We start from the raw sequence: 21,195 nt of genomic DNA on the forward strand, positions 1-21,195 counted from the left end.
CAGGTAGATTCCCTATCGCGACAGTCGAAGCATGTTACCTACTCAGATCTACTCTGCTCTACATATATCACTACCCAAATTCGTAACACAGCCCCCCCTGGAACCGTAGCTCCTGCAAGGTTCACTGCAGGCGCTACCATTCCAGCCTTAACACTTACTGTCACACACTTAATTAACCTATGAAATAAATCAGGAAGGGCTGTGGGAAGTGAGTTGGACTACCTACCTACACTTCCTTAACATTCTAAACCCATTAACAATCATGCAATCATGTATTTACAATGGTCTTCATTGCTCCTGCGGAGGGAGGAAACAAACAACACTCAAAACTCCTACCTTATCCACAAAACTTACCCTTACTCAAAAATTCAAAACTCTATAAAACATTTTTACATACCCCGGTCTTCAGACCACGTCCCCTGGTGGATGCCACAAGACACAACCTTACCTGCGGGGCCATCCCCAATGCACCCCCTAAATTTCCACGGGCCCTGTCCAGGTGTTACAGGTGAGTGACATGGCTCAGTGGATTTCGCCCACATTCATTCGACATAAAAACCCCTTATCCACTCATTCTCATTCCACTACTCATTACTGCATTTCAAAAATCAACAAAGCACTTATTTCACCCCCCTGCAGGACCATGGCATTGATGTCATTCGTGTGTGTGCATTCCTCAACTCGGCAGCGGGGAGGTACTGCACAAAAAGATGGTGGGGGCGCTTCAGGCTGTGGTGCCCGCAGTCCCAAAACAAGTCAACCGACTTACAAGTTCATTGCCCCCCCACCCCTTTACCTCTTGGCCCTTGGCAGCTAAACAGCCCCTTTCCACCGTTACCTCGCCGGTGAGGGTCTCCATACACACCAGGCTCCTCCGCAGACTCGTGCTTCAGCGCAGCAACACGGGTCACCGGGGGACTTCCTCACCCCGCGGCGCCCAACCAGACCCTCCACCGATGAGCTCCAATTTCCAGTTACCACCGGCTGCCAGGGGTAATTGCCGCAGAGGGGGGGCGCAGGCATCGCTCCTCAGAGCTTGATCCGTACCTGCGGACACACACACCTTCCCCACCCACAAGACCCCAAAACACACTTCCTCCCCCACTGCCATTCAATTCTCCACAGAAGTCAACAAAATTCATAGATGGTGTACAAAAGATGTTTCAAAGGTTTGCCATGGCCTGCTACATGTGAAATCCCCCAGTTCACATTGAATCACATTACACATTTCCATTTCCAAAACACAATAATCGCCCCTCATCGTCTCCAAGAATCATCACTCACTCTCCAGTTTCCACTCTCACGACCACATCAAAACACACAACCACAACACAAAAACATACGCCACCCACAAGACACTGTGTGGCCCCCATTCCATCCCCTCACCGGCCATGTCATCACTCTCACCCGCCTCTCAACTCCAAATTACATGTCCCCAATTTCCAAAGCAAGTCCTGAAGCCTGGGACAGTACACATCAACCACTCACCTCAAGTGCAGGCAACTACCGGTTGGTCGGGTCCAAAGTTCCATCCACCCACACAAAATCCCAAAATTTCACATTGAGCCTACCAAATTCTTCCAAATTTCTCTTTTGTCCCCACTACACTGGCCGGTATGTGGATCCGCACCCAACGGTGATCATCACTACACAACTACCAGTGGCCACGACAGCTCTGCACTTCTACCGTGCAAGGGTCATCGGGACAAGGTGAGCAGTCAAAACGCCAACATGGCCCATGAGTGTCCATAAGGGTGCGACCCACCATCCATCCTTCGCCCCCCCCCCCCCCCCTGCGAGGAACACAGCTGCACCAGCCCCAGCTGGCCAATGTGGTGAGCACCTGCTGCCACAACACACACTACCGCACACACAACCTCGGCCCTGGGGGAGACGGTCGCAGTGCGTGGCATTCCCCTCACGTCACCTATGCCGCCCTCTCGTCCCCCAGTCCACAGAACCGCAGCCCCCCAGTGCTCACCCACACTTGATCACACCAAGGTCCAGTCAACAGCCATGCTCCACCAGGAGACCCACCCAGAAGACATGGTCCACACACCTCGGACACGCACAGCACCACGTTGACCCTCAGGCTACACAACTACATCCCCATGACCCCGCATCCCAAATATCAGCGCAGTCACCCCCGCAACCAGTTGAAAGCTGTGTCCTGCTACCCTGTCAATTTTATCACAGCCTCCAGCACTTTGGTCTGACACACCTGGATCAATAATGGTGTCACAAAACAGTGTCCACCATTTTTCTTCACAAAATTCACCCTTAAATTTGCATCTAACCCACAGATTACCCATGCCAAACATTTTTCACATTTCACTAATCTCAACCAAAGAAAGATGCTTTGCCATACACATGCCAGTCGAGCATGGCCCATATGCTCGGCTCGTTACACATCTCCCGATTCACATCCCCATGGCTCCCTTCCCAAACCGAGAGTCCATAAATCATAACGGAGCATCTGTGGAAGGTCACTCTCACACCATCACGTTCCACAGATGCCCCAATGGTTGTCCGGCAGGCTATCTCCATCCCTGTCCATGCGGTTCGACCCGTGTCCATAGACCAACACGGCATGGCAGGTCACCACATGCCGGTTGTCCCAAAGTCTCAGGGAGAGGGTGTCAGGCCGCATGCCCGGGTGGTCACTACATCAGGCCCAAGCTGGCCATCCGCGGTGCCACCACCAAAACGCGACCCACAACACCTCCCCTTAGTGGTCCTCAATATCTGCCATCCCAGGCTTGAGAAACCACCTCGGACCCCATGGAGGTCTTAACCCCCACCAGGGTCCGGTGACCCTGCCGGCCCGAGCCACACGCCCGGACGGCGCCCCGACGGACAAGGGCCGCCACACTCCGCCAGACCCCCTGTGGGGCCCAGGTCGTACCTGGACACCCAAGGCTGGACCCCACGTCCAAATCCCGCCAGCTCAGCCCCCCAGCTGGCTGGCATTACAAAATTTCCAAAGGGGCAAATTTTGCCCGAGGCCATCACCATTGACCTCCCTATGTCCAATTCCCGCAGCCCGGGGACCAACTCCAACCAAGGCTGCTCCAAATCCATTTCCCATTTTAATTTTATTTTAAATTTCCTTTTTACAATTTTTATTCCCAACTGTGCCAAACCGCAGCTGCAGGTAACAACCTCTACCACCGGTTGTTCTGCTCCTCCCTGCAGCTGGTCCACATTCCCTACAGGGACCAAATCTCCGGAGGCTCGATCTCCCAACTCCCCAAGATCCAAATCCATTTCGGAACCAACACACTCCCCCAACTGGTTGTCCAATTTCGGAGCCTCCGTTGCCAAATCGTAGTGCACGGTGAGGGTCCCCTTGGTCATTCCAACCACCTCCTCGGACCAACTCGCCTCATCCCCCAAACTCCTTTGGGCCTGAACAAACTCTACCTCCATGGGACTGTCCCAGGTCCCCAGCCGCTGTGTCACATCATCCTCTTCATCATCCCCGTTAATACCATCACAACTCATTTCTGGCCCCGCCAGGCTTTCATCAATATCCCCAATAAATACCCGGTCCGGCTCTATTGCACGGACCCCCAATAACTCTACCCCCCCTTGCTCTGCACCATCTGGTGCTGCACCAATTCCAATTCATCCCCCTGTTGAGGTGTTGTGGCATCCACCCGGTCCCGACAAACAACCAGGCCACCAGGTGAGAAACACTCCCTACTACAATTTGCACATTCCACGCTCAACTGTGTGCATTCCCCATTCCCCTGTTGGCATTCCCCGTTCACCTGTGGACACTCCACGTTTACCTGCAGGCATTCCCCATCTACCTGTTCACATTCCCCATCCAACTGTGGATATTCCCCATCCACCTGTACACATTCCCCATCTACCTGTTCACATTCCCCATCCACCTGTGGACATTCCCCATCCACCTCTGCACCTGCAGTCTCTCCATCTACCTGTGGGCACTCCACGCTCACCTGTACACATGCCACAATTGCCATTCCCGGTGCAATTCCCAATTTTGCCATTCCCGGCTCCTGAGCCCCGACGGCACCATTCGTTCGTCCTTCCCTCAATTTATTCGTACATTCATCAATTATATTTCCCACTCCTTCAATTTTTCCCTCCAATCGATCACTCATTCCCTTCATTTTATTTTCCAACCCACTTTTCATTTCTCCCATTTGATTTCCCAATCGCTCACCCATTCCTCATGTCATTTTCCATCCGCTCACTGTTCTTTTCCATTCCTTCCATTTTCCTAAGCAATTGACCCAACATCTGGTCGGTTGTCGGGGCCGTTCCTACTGCTCCCGACTCCCCGGTGGGGGAGGGGGGTAAGTTGGTACTCAGGACGGGGGAGGTTCCAAGACTCACTTCTAATTCCCCTATTTCCGGCTCACTCCCTAAACTGACAGAAGCCTCGCTACGCACCTCCATTTCGTCGACCTCCGTCATCTGCTTTTCGGAAGGTCGTTTCCCGCGCACGTATTTATTTTAATTCTGAAACAAAATTTAAATTTTTCGAAGACGCCATATCGCGCTCCGTACGTCCAATCGACTATATAAATTTCTCCACCTCGATTATGAAAATTTCGGTTCCAAATGCTGGGCGGGGTTTTTCACCCAGCCGGCGTCGACTCGCTACCTCCAGACAAAAAAAAAATTGTCTGCTAGGTTCGAATCCCTAACTCCTGACACCAAATGTCGCACAACCGCCTTTGATTAATATCAGGCGGTCACGGATGCCGATCGCGAAGGCCTTAGCCCCTGAGGCGGAAACTCAATGGCGGATTCCAAAACCAAAAGCTACCCCAAGCACGCGGGATGGAGGGGAGTGGCGAAAGCCCCGCAGCCTTATCTATTAAATCGATCACCCGGAAAACTGCGTTCGAGTATGTACAGCAAATAATATAAGGATTTATTAAATGAAAAGCAAGGACAGGAAAAGCACGCGCCGATAATAAAATAAGGTAGCTAAATTGGGATCCCACACACAACAGATATCAAATACAAACGAGGGAATCTGAATTAAGGAAAAGAACACGTCATGTACTGGTGAACATGCAACTCGGTCTTATCTGGTCTTTGCCGTTGGCTTTGGCTACCGTCCAACACGCGGCTCCTTTCGTCCCACGGCACGCCTCGCTCCAAGTTCCAAAGCACCGAGCACCATGCACCAAGCACCGATCACCACGTGGTCGACCCTCGTACACGGTCGACAAGCCAACTCGGATCTCACCGGGACGGCCAAATCAGGCCGTGAATCTTCCAGGAATCTGCCAGGCATCTCACTGGAATCTGCGAGCCAACACAACCAGGGATCTCACGAAACTGCCAGGGCCAGGAATCTCACCAGTGCGCAACTGCTCAACTCATGCGTAACTCACTCGGGATCTCTGAACGACTCTCTCAAAAATGGCGTTCGGCCCTCGTTAATATCCGCCGGCCGGTGACGTCGGCCTTGGCGTGCTGCCAACCAATCAGAGCCTCATAACTTCCCGCCCTCCGTCGACCCGCTTCGCGCCTCCCGCGTCCATTCGCGCCAAACAAGCACAGCCCTCCTGGGGGTGGTACTCAAGATGGATAGGCCTGTCCGGAGGTGTAGGTGGCGGTGGCCATTATCGGCGGTGTCCTGGCCTGGTCTCTTCCCAAGTCATGTCAGGGGAGGGCGTTACTTAGTGTTGTACTAAAGGTCCAAACTAATGTCTAAGTGGTGTGCAGTGCCAAAAGGGACAAAGGTTTGGCTAACCAGGTGAGACATACAAGGGCTCTACTCATTAACCCCGACACTACCTATCACCCGAATCTCCTGGTAGATCCACAGTTATACACCTTGACCGACAAAACGCCTACACATGACTTATTACAGGTAGATTCCCTATCGCGACAGTCGAAGCATGTTACCTACTCAGATCTACTCTGCTCTACATATATCACTACCCAAATTCGTAACAGTATAAATACAGTATATATACAGTCACGTGAAAAGTAAGTACACCCCATGTAAAGTTTTGACTTTTTCAACATATTTCAACATACAGCTATTTGATCTTCATTTCAACAATATTGATATATAAAGGTGATATAATATAACAAATATCATGAAACATTTACATTTTGTAGTCCATTGTATAATTTAAATAAACATAAATGCAAATTTTGCATGTGGAAAAAGTAAGTACACCCTTGGCTCTAATAGGTGGTATTGCCCCCTTTGGCAGAAACAACCTCAAGTAGGCGTTTCTTATAACTGTCTACCAGTCTCTGACATCAACTGGGAGAAATTTTTGCCCACTCCTCCATGCAGAATTATTTCAGCTGTGCGATGTTTGAGGGGTTTCTTGCATGCACAGCTCGTTTCAAATCTCCCCACAACGTCTCGATGGGATTTAGATCCGGGCTTTGACTTGGCCATTCCAGAACCCTCCATTTCTTTCTTTTCAGCCATTCCTTGGTGGATTTACTGGTATGTTTAGGGTCATTGTCATGTTGCAAGGTCCACCTTCAGTTGAACTTCAACTTTCCGACAGATGACCTCACATTATCCTCAAGCACCCTCTGGTACAATGAAGAATTCATAGTGGATTCTATGATGGTGAGCTGCTCAGGCCCTGATGCAGCAAAGCTGCCCCAAACCATAATATTTCCACCACCATGCTTTACAGTTGGTATCAGGTTCTTGTGGTCAAATGCTGCCTTTGGTTTTCGCCAAACATGTCTTCTGGTAATGTGGCCAAATAGCTCTACCTTTGCCTCATCTGTCCAGAGCACATTGTTCCAGAAGTGCTGGTCTTTGCCTCGGTCTTCATTGGCAAACTTTAGAATTGCCCTGATGTTCTTTCTGGACAGCAAAGGTTTCCTCCTGGCACACCTCCCATGTAGATCAAATTTGTGCAGCCTCTTTCTAATGGTAGACTCGTGCACTTTGACATCAACAGTAGCAAGAGCTACCTGTCGGTCCCGTGATGACATTCTGGGGTTCTTGGAGACTTCTTTCAGCATCTTGCGGTCTGCTCTCAGGCTGAACTTGCTGGGGCGGCCTGGCCTGAACAAGTTGGCAGTTGTTTGGAATCTTCTGCACTTGTAGATGATCTTCCGGACAGTCTGAATGATTGATTTCAAATTGTTTGGAGATCTTTTTAAATCCCTTCCCAGACTCTTAGGCGTCTATAACCTTCTTTCTGAAAGCCTCAGAGAGCTCTTTTGATCTAGGCATGGTGACGCCGCCCACTTCAACAACAAAGAGCAAACCAAACTAAATGTCTGAGGTTTAAATAAGACAGGTTCCTCCAAGATCCTCTCTAACAATGTTCTAATCATTTGCACCTGAGCTGGTGCACCTGATTCAAATTTTAGGTATTTGAAGTATTGATAAATGTAGGGGTGTACTTACTTTTTACACATGCGAAATTTGTATTTATGTTTATTTAAATTATACAATGGACTACAAAATGTAAATGTTTCATGATATTTGTTATATTATATCACCTTTATCTATCAATATTGTTGAAATGATGATCAAATAGCTGTATGTTGAAATATGTTGAAAAAGTCAAAACTTTACATGGGGTGTACTTACTTCTTCACGTGACTGTATATATACAGGGTGAGTCAAAAGTAGCGCCCGATTTCTGTTTATTTATATATATATATATATATATATATATATATATATATATATATATATATATATATATATATATATATATATATATATATATATATATATTTCTGTCAGTTGATTGTTTGTTTGCCATTTGTATTACAGTGTACAAGAAGGTAGAAATAAATGAATGACATGTTTATCTAACCATTTATTTGGGGGAAAATTATTACGGAAGTGTACCAAGCTGTTTTACTTGCAATTTTCAAAGTGCCCTCCTTCGTGATCGATGCACAATTGCAGCCGAGCAGGCACAGAGTGGCACACACGCTTGCAGAGTTCGATATCAATTTCCTCAAACTTTGCAGTGATTTGAGCCTTCAATTCCTGAATGGTACGAGGCTTTTCACGATAAACAAGGTCTTTCATGAGCCCCCAAAGAAAGAAATCATTACATTTGTAGTAATGTTTCACGGCCGCAATGCATTGATTCATTGAAAGGTAATTCATGGTTCAATTTGATGCAAATTCAGTAACTTTCCAAAAGTCTCAGCAATAACCTGCAAAACAAAAACAAAAATAAGTAAATTAAGAAAATTAATAATCTGCAAGACAATTATTAGCAACATGACATCCCAGAAAGAATCTGACAGCCGAAAAAACAGAAATCGGGCGCGGGCGCTACTTTTGATTCACCCTGTATGTATATATTGTTATGTCGGTGGGGTAGGGGGATATATAGATTCAGGTAGATCTGTATAGGTAGGTGCTCCGATGTCATGAAGAAGAAGAACCCGCTTGGTATAAGTAAGTCAGGGACCTGTCTAGCCCGGTTTGTCGAAGTAAGCTGCATATCTGTGTCCCCGCCGCGAGGGGGCGGGGCATGTTAAGTAGTTCTCTGGTTTATGCTAATTCCCCGGTGTGTCGTCCCCTCTGTGATCATTCCGGCGTCCCTTATGGCAATACATCACATGCATTAGTTAGCCCCATTTGCACGACATTAATTAAATACTCCCCTCTCACAATGACTGACCGGAAGAACCAACAGGAAGCAACCACACACTACGGCGCCATGGCAAACACACATCGACCAGGCAGGCAATAGCCACGCCCAAAAGGACTCTTGATTGACAGGGGGGAGGGGCGATTAAGAGCAGGTCGCTGATTGGAGAGTCGGGAAGGACGTGTGATTGGTTAGGGGGGGGGGGGGCAGAAAGCTTCCCCGTGATTGGCGGAAGGAGCAACACACTGATTGGCCACCGACCGATGTCATGACACGAAGGGCAAAGGCGCTCGGCCAATCAGAGAGGAGGGCGCAAAAGACGTCCAAGAAGCGACGCACTGGTTGGAGGAGAGGAGGGCTGACGTCACGGGACGGCCAGTAAAACCTCTCGTTCGCCGGCATTTTGGTCTCTTCCCTTTGCCCTCTTGCTTTTGACTGTCCCTTTGCGCTGGACCTTCTCTTGCCTTCGGACTTTGGTTGAGGAACGAGGAGTTCGAAAGACGGTGGAGAGACGGAGCACTGACGATTCTCCTTCCCTGCATTCGCGTGCGAACGACAAGTGTACGGGCGAGGCTCGCCGCCGAAGCGTGACGAGCCAGGCCCGAGCGAGGCGCTCGGTGAGGCCTGACAGAGCGCAAACAAGGACGCATCGAGGCCTGGTGAACGGGGGCGCGGGGAGGCCTCTTCGTGCCAACACCGCCGGAGCCTGACGGAGCCTGAACGGCCGAACGATCCCTGACTGCCAGATGAAGCTAAGCCAGCACAAACGCAAACACAATGTTTTATTTTATTGATTCCTCCATTGTCCTGTTGTTTAAGACTAGTGTGGGGACGTCCCAACTTAGGATTTAGTTTTTATCGTCGTGTTTCCTTGTCCCAATAGTTCTTGTAAATTAAACCTTTTTATTATTTTCCCTTTCTATTCGAAATCCGTGTTCGGTTTGGATTATTTCCGGCAGGCTGAAGCCTGCGTGCGGACCGTCAGGTAAATTCCTGCTTCTTCTTCTTCCCCGTCTTCCTCCCGCGCGTGTATAGGAAATCCGCCATTGATCGTCGCCTCATTAAGCTCGCTTCCATCCGTGATTGCCCGGTCTTCACCGAGGGCAATCGCACGACAATATATACAGGGTGAGCCAGAAATATGGTCATTTTTGAAATTCGTTTGAAGGAAATAAAAAATTGTATTTCTAAATAAATTAATTCATGATATTGAAGTACATAACATGCATTTTTATTGTTTTCCTTTTTTACCTTATTTAGTTTTTTTTTTGCAGGCAAAACACTTGAGTGACCATGTGGAATTGGTCGGGTGAAGAACGCGCTTTCGCTATCAAAGCTTTTTACAAGAATAATGATAGTGCAACTGCTGCGCAACTTCAATTCAAACTCCATTTCAATGTTCAACGTCATGAAAATGAGCCGTCTGTTCGTGCTATCAAGTTATAGGTTCAGAACTTTGAGAGGACCGGTTCAACTTTAAAAGAGAAACCGCCGAACGATAACGAAAATGCCGTCACTGTTACTGCAGTTCGATATACCGATATGGTTTATAACTTCCTCTCCAGAGAATTAAACAGATTTGCAGAAGTGAGCCCAATGACGTGGTTTCAGCAAGATGGTGCAACCTCCCACACCGCCAGAGTGCCCATGACTACTGTAAGGGCACTCTTTCCAAAGCATGTAATTTCCAGAAACGGCGATATTCCATGGGCAGCGAGGTCACCCGATTTGACTGCATATGATTATTTATTTGTGGTCATATCTGAAGGACAAAATGTATGTTAATCGTCCACAAACTCTTCATGAACTGAAGGAAAACATCAGACGCGAAATCAATGATATTGACGTGGCCATGTTGCAGAACGTCAGGAATAATTGGCATCCAAGATTGGAGGAATGTGTCAGACGAAATGGTGTGCATCTCCGAGATGTTCTTTTTCACAAATAAATGGCATGTTATGTACTTCACTTTCTTGTAAGAATGTGTTTTGAAATACAACTTATTATTACCTTTACACGAGTGTTAAAAATAATCATATTTCTGCCTCACCCTGTGTATATATATATACATGAAAGCTCCAGAGATCCTGTGTGGAGATGAGAGAAACTTCCAGAAGGACAACCATCACTGCAACACTCCACCGATCTGGGCTTTATGGCAGAGTGGCCAGCCAGAAGCCTCTCCTCAGTGAAAGACACATGAAAGCCCGCTAGGAGTTTGCAAAAAAGCACCTAAAGGACTCTCAGACTGTGAGAAACAAGATTCTGTGGACTTTCATGTGTCTTTCACTGAGGAGAGGCCTCCGTCTGGCCACTCTGCCATAAAGCCCAGATCGGTGGAGTGTTGCAGTGATGGTTGTCCTTCTGGAAGTTTCTCCCATCTCCACACAGGATCTCTGGAGCTCAGCCAGAGTGACCATCGGGTTCTTGGTCACCTCTCTTACCAAGGCCCTTCTCCCCCGATTGCTCAGTTTGGCCGGGTGGCCGGCTCTAGGAAGAGTCCTGGTTGTTCCAAACTTCCTCCATTTAAGAATTATGGAGGCCACTGTGCTCTTGGGAACCTTCAATGCAGCAGAAATTTTTTTGTAGGCTTCCCCAGATCTGTGCCTCGACACAATCCCGTCTCTGAGCTCTGCAGGCAGTTCCTTCGACCTCATGGCTTGGTTTTTGCTCTGATATGCATTGTCAGCTGTGAGACCTTATTTAGACAGGTGTGTGCCTTTCCAAATCATGTCCAATCAATTGAATTTACGACAGGTGGACTCCAATCAAGGTGTAGAAACATCTCAAAGATGATCAAGAGAAATGGGAGGCACTTGAGCTAAATTTCAAGTGTCATAGCAAAGGGTATGAATACTTATGTCAATGTGATATTTCAGTTTTTCCTTTTTAATAAATTTGCAAAACTTTCTAAAATCCTGTTTTCTATTTGTCATTATGGGGTATTGAGTGTAGATTGATGAGGGGAAAAATGAATTTAAACGATTTCAGCAAAAGGCTGCAACATAACAAAATGTGAAAAAAGTGAAGGGGTCTGAATACTTTCTGAATGCACTGTATATACATATTATATTGCTTTTTTGATATACAACAGATCGAGGGCTTATAGAAGAGAAGAAGACAAAGGGCAATGTACTGAAAGTGGAGCAGTAAGGCAGGAGTGCTGACAGGATGGCCTATAGGTATGCACACTCACCTCTAAGCTGTCGATCCTGGGTTCGAATCCCGAAGCACCTGCAAACTGTCATCCTGCTGTTTCACAAGCAGGGTGATTCATCAATGTGTATGCTGTCCCTTGGATGGACATTAAGCCAGGCGTCCCGTCTGCGAGCATTAGTTCAATCTTTTATTGATTTGTTTTGTTTTGTTTTGTTTAAAAAAAATCTTTACTTGTTAAAATTACCAATTGTAAAACTTGCCTCAATTCGGCTTTTGGCCACAATGGAATTTTAACAGAAATAAACCTTTATTATTATTATTGTTATTATTAGCCCGTCCCATGCGCAGCAGGAGACGGGTTTTGCTATCACTTGTGTCGTGTCTGTCTGTCTGTCTGTCTGACTGTCTGGCTATCTGTGCTGTAACTTTTTTACACGGTGTTTACACATTTGAGTTTTGTCATGAAATTTTCTAAAAAGCTTTATTCTGATATGGAGAAGACAAATTCATAATTTTGTCAAAAGGTTAAAGGTGAGTATCACATAAAATCGTCAATTTTCATCCAATTGACTTGAAATCAGGTCACTGAATTGGTTCACCAATCAAAAGCTACAAGCCGATTGTTTTTAGGTCAAAAGGTCAAAGGTCAAGGTTGCATAAGATCACCAATTTTCACCTGATTGACCTGAAATGTAAAGAATTTGCATATCAGGTCACTGAATTGGTTCATTAATCAAAAGCTAGAAGCTGATTGTTGTTTTTTTTCAGATCAAAAGGTCAGAGGTCAAGGCGTAAAATCACCAATTTTCACCTGATTGGCCTGAAATTTAAAGAATTTGCATATTGGGTTACTGAATTGGTTCATCTATCTATAATGCCAGTAATCTCTGTGTGTATGTATGTATGTATGTATGTTTGTATGTTTGTTTGTCTGTGACCGCTGTTTCTCGACAACCACGGGTCCGATATACTTTAAACTTGCCAGGTATATTGCTGGGGACCCGAGGATGTGCCTTTTCAAGGTTTCATATTAATCGGACAAGTAGTTACCGAGCTATGTCCAAAAAACGATTCAACCAATCAGAGAGCAGCGAGCTATCACGTGTGCCGAACGTGCCGAACAGACTCTGCCTCGGACGGCACATTTGAGAGCGTATTCATTTATTTCACGTTGGCAAACTATGTTGGCGTTAAACTATGTTTTAAAACTAATTAAAACTAATTTGCGATTCTTTCGCTTTCCTGCGCGTTTGTGCACGCTATGGCGATTTCTTTACCAAACTCCGCAAGCCGTTCGCTTTGGACCAAACCATTTCATGTAAATAGAGGGGGGGGATATAATTTTAGATATAGATATAGTACGGGCATGCCCTAGTTAATCAAAAGTTAGAAGCTGATTGGTTTTTTTTTTAGATCAAAAGGTCAGAGTTGGGACCTCCGCTGCCGGTTCCCCTGGCGAGGAAGCGTACTTCGATCTCTCCACGTCATCAAAGTTTAAGTATTTTCCCATTCATGTCTTTGTCAAATTTCCACTCGTTATTTTATTGTGTATGTGTTGCTGTGTGTTTCCAGTTAGTCTTGGTTTGTAATTCATGCAAACTTGTGTGTAATTAATCGTTTTCTGTTCGCACGCGTACGCGGCCTGGTACCTTGAGGCTTCCCTACCCCCGTCGGTGTTTTGTGAATTTAAGTTATTTCCCTCGTTGTATTTGCTTTTTCTTTGATTTTCTCTTCTCCTCCTAACTTCCCCGAACATCTTACCCTTTGTCTAACATTTTAAATACAAAAAAAAAAATACAAAAAAAATAATATTATTTCCTTCTCTCTTCGCGAGCTCCGCCCACGTGTGCTGTTTTCTCGCCCCGCCCCCTTTATCTCCCTTTCTTTCACCTCTTACTTCCATCTCCAGCCGATACTCGCCTTTCCAATTCTAGTTTCCACCATACTCATTCAATCCTTTCTCCTTCTTTCTCAGATCCAAGCCCTCGCTTCAGGGAATTTTTCCGAGATTGTTTTTCACAGTTTTGTTTAAATATTATTTAAATATGTTTATACTTTCCCCTGCAGTGTTTTATTCAGTGGTTTATTACAACATGCTGTTTTTCTTCCGATTTAATAGCCTTTTTTCAATTTCCTCATCAAATCATTCCCCTTCAAAATTTTTTTTATATCTTACAGTCCTTCCTTTCTAAATTCTCTGAACACACCTTCATTCCACCCCTTCTCTATTGTTTTCAAACGGATCTCTGACTTGAAAATCACAATAAACCCAGTTTGTAATAAATGTTCGTTTTTCATTAATCATCCACTTTCCAAACTTCCCCTTCACCCCTCCCCTCCTAAACTCCCCCATCACTGCTCCCTTCCAAAACTCCCCCCTGACCCCTCCCCTCCTAAACTCCCCCCTCACCCTCCACTCCGAAACTCCCCCCTTCACTTCAAAACTCACCCCCACCCCTCCCCTTCTAATCTCCCCCCACCCCCGACTATCTTTCTCCAATTCTCCCCCCTCCTCCTCAAAGCTGCCTCCTCCCCACTCCCTCTCCCTTCCATCACATACCTCCACCTCCTCCAACCTTCTACTTTGCTCTGCCGCACCTCAAACAACACTTCACTGTGCCTCATCCCATCACCATCAAACCTTTCGTCCTCCTCATCCTTCCCTTTCTCCTAACTCTTCTGCAATCTCTGACACACCATCAACAGCTCTCCATACCTCACCTCTCACCCATCATCTAACCCAACTCCTCCCCTCCCCTGTCCTGTACCTGATGCTCCCCCTCCCTCTTCCTTAACGGTATGGACCTAAAACATCTGGGGCCTTCGCTCAAACCCCATTGATCTCCCCATACAGGTTGCTTCTGACAAACCAGACGTAATCTGCTTAACAGAAACTTTCCTCCTTCAAGATGTCTCTGATTCCTTAACATCTCTTCCTGGTTACTCCCTCCTCCGGTATGATAGACCTGAGCCTCATCCTGGTGGTGGGGTTGCTATCTTTATCAGAAACTCTCATCCTCACTCTCTTCACCCCACCCCCAGGAGGACCTCTGGCTACGGCTTCCTCCCGCTCCCACCTTTTGTTCATATGCGTGTTGTACCCTCCACCAAACAGTGATGACTCCATTTACATCTCCCTGTCGGACAACATGGACCAACTTCTATCCACTCATCCCAACTCTCTCTTCCTCATATGTGGTGATTTCATCTGTCATCATGCCAGCTGGCTGGGTGTGGGTACTGTTATGGATTAGTCACTTCCGTTGTGGTGGTTTGCATCCACTGTAAATATTTCTGATTCCATGTACTATTATTGTTTTCAAAAGGTTTATTGTCCATGAACTGTTTTCAAAAGGTAAAAAAGTTAATGTTAAAAGAAACAGGAAACCGGATCGGGAACCGGACGATGAAGAGGAAGAAGAGAGAGAAAATAGAGCGGAGCGAGTGAGTCGGACAAGAAAGCCGAGTCGCTCCGAGTTCTGAAGCGAACGTTGGCGAGCAAGAGTCACTAGCGAACTTTCGGGTTTCCGGGAAAGGGATTCCTGCGACAGAGTTGTCATCGCTGTGACCGATCAACCTGCGTGTCAGATTTTTTGGCGGTGGATTCCGAGGAGAATTATCGCTGGGCCGATACGTCTCAAGAGCGGGTCGTCGGCCATTTTGACTCGCGCAGGACTTGTGCTTCGCTCGCGGTTTCGTCTCTTTTCGACCATTTTCACCGCATTCAGACGTCAATCTGGGGCGTGTGTGACATGGCTTTTTGAAGGTTACTTCGTCCATACCCGAGGGTGTGATCTCTCAGTCGCCTGTAGGGCGCCTTTGGATTTCCCAGTCGCCTTGAGGGCGCTTTTGTACAGCTTCGGCAGTGTGACTGTTCTTGCCATCCGCACGGGATTCTGATCTCGATTGGACATCATTCTGGCGATCGCTGGAGCGAATCAACTCCGTCTTGGAGCCGGGAATAAGAGACATTGGGGAATGTTCTTGTTTCACTCACTTGGAACACAGTGAGTTATATATTACAAAACTGATGGTACCATCATAGGACATATTGATTGTACTTTTGAATACTATTGTTGTTGTACTGTTATTCTTGTGTGATCTTAATACAATATTTGTTTGTGAGTAACAATTGGGGTGGCGTCTCCGTTGATCTTTGACACAGAATAACACATTTTTCTGCCGTGACTCGTCTCGGGGCTCGGAGGTACACCGTGACCAGGGGGTCGGGGAGGAGCACGTAACAGTACCTCTCACACCAGCCATGGCACCTCAGCAAAGGACTTCTGTGACTCACTGGGACTGACACAATCTGTCAATTTCCTGACCCAGATCTCATTCAATGGAGTATCTTCTCTTCTGGACTTGGTTATGACTAACTTCCCTGCAAATGTCTGCTGCTCTTCTTCTGCTCCAATCGGTTCTTCTGATCATTTCCTTGTTAAAGTGGACATCTCTCTGGTCATTCTCAGAGAGCCTCCTCAGTGCCGACGAGTCTGACATTTCACTCAGGCTGACTGGCTTCAAGCTTCAATAATCAAAAATAATATGATAATAATAATATAATATAATAATAATATAATAATAATTATAATATAATAATAATGATAATAATAATAATAATAATAATCAATTCAATAATAACTGGCTTCAATAATCTTCAAGCAGCCATCAATCATCTGGACTGGTCTCACATCTCTACTGCCTCTCACATCAACTCTTCCTGGGAATTCTTCCAAAGTAAACTGCTCTCTCCCATGTACAGATTTATCCCATCTCGTTTTCAGTTGTCTTACCCTTCCTACCGTCCGTGGTACACTGAATCTTGTGGTGAGGCAGTTGCCATGAAGCAACTTGCCTTCACCTCATGGAAGGCTAATCCAACTGAAGGTAATCTCAGTTCCTTTCACAAAGCTTGGAACAAGTGTGTGTCTGCCCTCAGGAGAGCCAGGAAAGAATGTCTCTCCACTCTCAAGACTGAACTCTCAAACCTGTCTCCCTCCTCCAAATCCTGGTGGCATCTGGTCAAATCTGTTTCTGGTATTTGTTCCCCCTCCATCCCCTCCCTTACCTCAAACGGCCTCAACTCTGTGTTTGCCTCAAAATCTTGTGTCCCGAACCCATCTCTCTCTGTACCCGCCTTACCCAGTCGAACACAGCTGCTCCTGGACTCTGTGTCCTTCTCTCCTGACAAGATGGAGAAGTTTTTGTCAAACCTCGACTCTGATTCTGCAACTGGACCAGACGGCATCAGCCCACGGGTCCTAAAATCCTGCTCTTCCACTCTATCTCACCCTCTCTCAATTATCTTCACCCTCTCTTTTGCTCAAGGTCATCTGCCATCTGCTTGCAAATCAGCGTCTTTGTCTTTCCCTCGCGGTCCCCATGTGCTGTTTTTGTCTTTCCCTCGCGGTCCCCATGTGCTGTTTTTGTCTTTCCCTCGCGGTCCCCATGTACTGTCTTTCCCTCGCGGTCCCCATGTGCTGTTTTTGTCTTTCCCTCGCGGTCCCCATGTACTGTCTTTGTCTTTCCCTCGCGGTCCCTATGTGCTGTCTTTGTCTTTCCCTCGCGGTCCCCATGTACTGTCTTTCCCTCGCGGTCCCCATGTACTGTCTTTGTCTTTCCCTCGCGGTTGTCAGCTCTTTCACGAGCCTCGATTCAGTATAGGAAAAAAAAAAAAAAGAAAAAAAAAGAAAAAAGAAAAAAAAAAAGCCAACATTACCGCTTTACACAAAAAGGTGCAAAAACAGATCCTTGCAACTACATACCAATCAGCTTGCTCCCAATAATCAGCAAGGTCATGGAATCCATCATCGCTTCTGACATCAAATCCTTCCTCTTCTCCTTTGGCTTGATCTCTGATCATCAATTTGGATTCATACCAGGTCACTCTACTCTGGACATGCTGCTTCTGCTGTCTCAACAATGGAGGTCCTCAACACCAAACAGGAAATCAGAGCTGTCTCCCTTGACATATCACGTGCCTTCGATACGGTCTGGCACCCCGCTCTGTTCACCAAACTCTCCTCCTATGGTATCCATGGAAATCTCCACGCATGGCTTGCGGACTTCCTCTCTGGTCGTAGTCAACGTGTGGCCCTGAATGGATTTCTCTCATCTCCCCTTCCTGTTCAGGCTGGAGTTCCCCAAGGTAGTGTTCTGATCCCTGTGCTTTTTCTGGTCTTCATCAATGATCTCTCTGACACTCTGGAAAATCCTCTCGATCTCTTTGCTGATGACTCCACTCTCTGCCGCTCCATTCCTCATCCCTCAGATCGGCAGTCTGCAGCCTCCTCACTGTCTGCAGACCTGCACAAAATCACAGACTGGTCAAACAAATGGAACATGTCTTTCAATCCTGACAAATCTCACACTCTCACTTTGTCTCTCCGAAAAGACCGTCTGGAAAACCCTCCCATCTACTTTCTCAACAATCCTCTCCAAGAAGTTCTGTCACTCAAGTTTTTGGGTCTCACTATCTATCATGATCTTTCCTGGGAAAACCACGTTTCCAAGCTGGCCTGGAAAGCCAGTCGCTGACTGGGCATCCTCCATCGTGCGAAGTCCTTCCTTGGCACACCTCAGCTCCTCACCACATACAAGGCTTTCATCTGCAGCTGAATGGAATGCTGCTCTCCCCTCTGGGCTGGTGCTCCTGCCTCACACCTCGCTCGGCTTCACGCTGTAGAAACCAAAGCTTTCAGAATCATTGGAATCTCTCACGATGAAGCTAACTCTGAGGGCCTTTCACTCACTCACCGCAGGCAGGTTGGTGGTTTTTCTGTCTACTACCGACTCCTCTCCGACCTTGCTCCCCCAGCTCTCTCTGGGCTCTGTCCCCAAAATATTCCTACCGGTCACCCAAGATCTGCCAGCAACCCTCTTCTGGTGAAACTGCCAAAATCAAGACTCTCTGCTCACCTTCACTCCTTCATTCCTCTTTTCTCCCACCTCTGGAACAAACTCCCTCACTCCCTTCAATCCCACTCCTCCCTCCAGGTCTTTAAAACAGCTGTTCACCACCATCTCTTATCTTCCCCCATCTAAAACCTTGATCTTTTCTACCTCCGTTAATTCACCGCAGATCCACTTTTTTGAAATACCGACTTCTTTCCTGGAAGTCCTAGCAGTGTCCATGTGTTTTTTTTTTACCTTGCCCATGCCTCCCTCCCTTCGCATGCCTCCTCCCCCCAAGCCCTCTCCCTCCCACAGATCTCCCGATATCCGTGTTCTCTGCTGTTGTACTTGTGTGCTTCCCTCTTTCTCCACATCTTGTTTCCTCCTCCCTTTATCATATGTTTTATGTGTCTGTTTGTTTTTTTTGTGATTAATGTTAGCTCTTACACGAGCCTCGATCTTGTATACCAAAAAAAAAAAGGTGAAGGTGTAAAATCACCAATTTTCACCCGATTGACCTGAAATTTTAAGAATTTGCATATCGGGTCACTGAATTGGTAATTAATCAAAAGGTAGGAGTGAATTATTTTTATAAGTGCAAAAGCTCAAAGGTCAAGGTTGCATAAACTCAGCAATTTTATGTACATTTTATTTGGTCGTTTTCGTTATGTTGAGTTTACGGAAGAAGAAGAAGACGTCTGAATACAAACGGACGTGGGCAGGCTTTGCATTTTCAGATGCTTTCTCGTTGTTGTTATAACTTATTGTACGTCGCGTGCTGCGACAACTTTGCCTTTGATGACGTCACGCAGATGAGATGACGTCATGCCATCGCTATTTTTAAGGGTAGAGGGTAGCCGACGGGTTTGCTTTTTTAACTGTAAGAACTCAAAAAAAATTCGAATTAAAAACACGTTCAGTTGTTTCTTTATGGCTTTAAAATCAATACAATACAATCAATTATTTATTTATTTATTTTTATGTGTCTGTAGACCTTTAAATGGCGACGAGAGTGTGTCGGATGTGCGGGATTCGCAAGATCAGTTTGAATTAAATAATCAGTGAAATCACAACGAATGTTCGGACAAATTAAACGGCTCTATTTAGCATTAGACTAAATTCCGAGTCGAAGTGACGTCATCGTGTATGTGACGTGTTCGGTTACCAGGAAAGTTATCCCTAAACAGACGTGGCTGACGTGGCGTCGTTTGCGCAAACGCATCGGGTAAGAAAACGAGGCGTGAAATGGACGACGAATCCAAATCCACGTCCAGCGAACTCCCCGGGATGTGGAACTTGAGGACGCGGGGACCCGGTCGGTGAGCCGCGCTCTCGGGGGAGCGTCCCATTGGTCGCTGTACCGCACGGCCGGCCAATCGGCTGTCCGAGGCGAAGGCCCGAAGGCGGTGCTGCGTGATGCGTCACGTGGTGTGTGTTTACACCACCGCAAGGAGCAGGTCGGTACCATGAACGGGCAGGGATTGCTTTGGGGTCCGCGGAGCCGCGCCGGGGTCTGCGCCCGGGTCGTGCGGTCGTGCGTCATCGAGGGTCCCTCACGGCGCGACCCGAACGGGCCGTCATTACCGCGGCGCTCGACCTTTTGTTTTGGCCTCGACATCGCCAGCTCTCCGCGGAGATTTCACGCTGCGCGGCGTTATGTGACGTACGCCCTGCGTTGTGACGTACTGTTTCGTCCGGTCAAACTACCCTTTCGTCTACGCAGCGACGGTCGGCTGTCCGATGCGCCCGATCCGATTACAGGTCAGATTTGTACGTTGTGTACAACTCGGACAAGTACGTGTACACGAGTCCAGGACGACGCGACAGATCCGTGCTGTCGTCTCGACCGTGTCGCTGGCGAGAGAGTTGGCGCGTGCTGTTGTTGGTCGCTTTTCCACGCCGCCTCGCCATTGGCTATCTGGGCGGCGTGACGTATCTGTGACGTCAACAGTTGCCAGCCGGCTGTTGTCGGTGTCGTGTGATTTTGTTTCTCGATTCGCGTCAAGCGCTTGTTCATGGACGTCTCATTGAACTGCTTCCCCATTCTCGTCGCCATTGTTTCCAAACACACCCGAGATTACGTTTTTATTGTTCATCTCTTTCCCGCTTTTATAATTTGTTCTTATTGTATATACAGTGATCTAAAGCTTATGAAGGGTGCGTGTGTGTGACGTAATGAACGAGCACTCGAAAGCACCATTGTACTTTGAGATTAATCAAAAGGATTTTTCAGTAAACGAAGGACTGTGGAGCATGTTGTGTCGGATTTTAATCTCGGTCCTTGTATCGTGGGTCAGGTGGCCAGGTGGGAAAGGCTAACAGGTCCATATTATCTTGTTTTGCTAAATACCTGCCGATTTCTCTTCCATTACCTCTTCACCCAAAAACTACTGCACCCCTCCCTCTCCCACCATTTTCTTACCTACCCACCTGAACCCTCTCCCTATTGTGTCCACGCGTCTGTTGCTTTATACCCCGCATGACCAATGGGATCTCACCTTATCATTCCACCCTCCCCGGCCCCCTAATTCTACCCCTC

At 47.0% G+C, this 21,195-nt stretch overlaps 1 protein-coding gene and 1 long non-coding RNA gene across 8 annotated transcripts in view; one reads left to right on the top strand and one right to left on the bottom strand.

The window, feature by feature from the left end:
- Positions 1 to 7,788: 7,788 nt before the first annotated feature.
- LOC137438697 (uncharacterized) lies at positions 7,789 to 19,955 on the bottom strand. Its single transcript, XR_010986769.2, has 3 exons — positions 19,822 to 19,955; positions 11,797 to 11,924; positions 7,789 to 8,157 (listed from the first exon to the last, which is right to left on the bottom strand). It is a non-coding gene; the product is annotated as an uncharacterized LOC137438697 (long non-coding RNA).
- Positions 19,639 to 21,195, top strand: part of LOC137438694 (protein-L-isoaspartate O-methyltransferase domain-containing protein 1) — a 38,173-nt gene continuing 36,616 nt past the window's right edge. For 2 of the 7 annotated variants that reach the window (XM_068133949.2, XM_078767162.1), the window contains exon 1: positions 20,072 to 20,417. The gene's annotated coding sequence lies outside the window, so the exon portion shown is untranslated. Of the gene's footprint in view, positions 20,418 to 21,195 lie in introns of all 7 variants that reach the window. The other 5 variants (XM_068133948.2, XM_068133955.2, XM_068133954.2 and 2 more) reach the window with 5 other exon arrangements.

Source organism: Myxine glutinosa, chromosome 13 (genome assembly GCF_964187855.1).
Source record: "Myxine glutinosa chromosome 13, kmMyxGlut1.1, whole genome shotgun sequence".
Lineage (NCBI taxonomy): Eukaryota > Metazoa > Chordata > Myxini > Myxiniformes > Myxinidae > Myxine > Myxine glutinosa.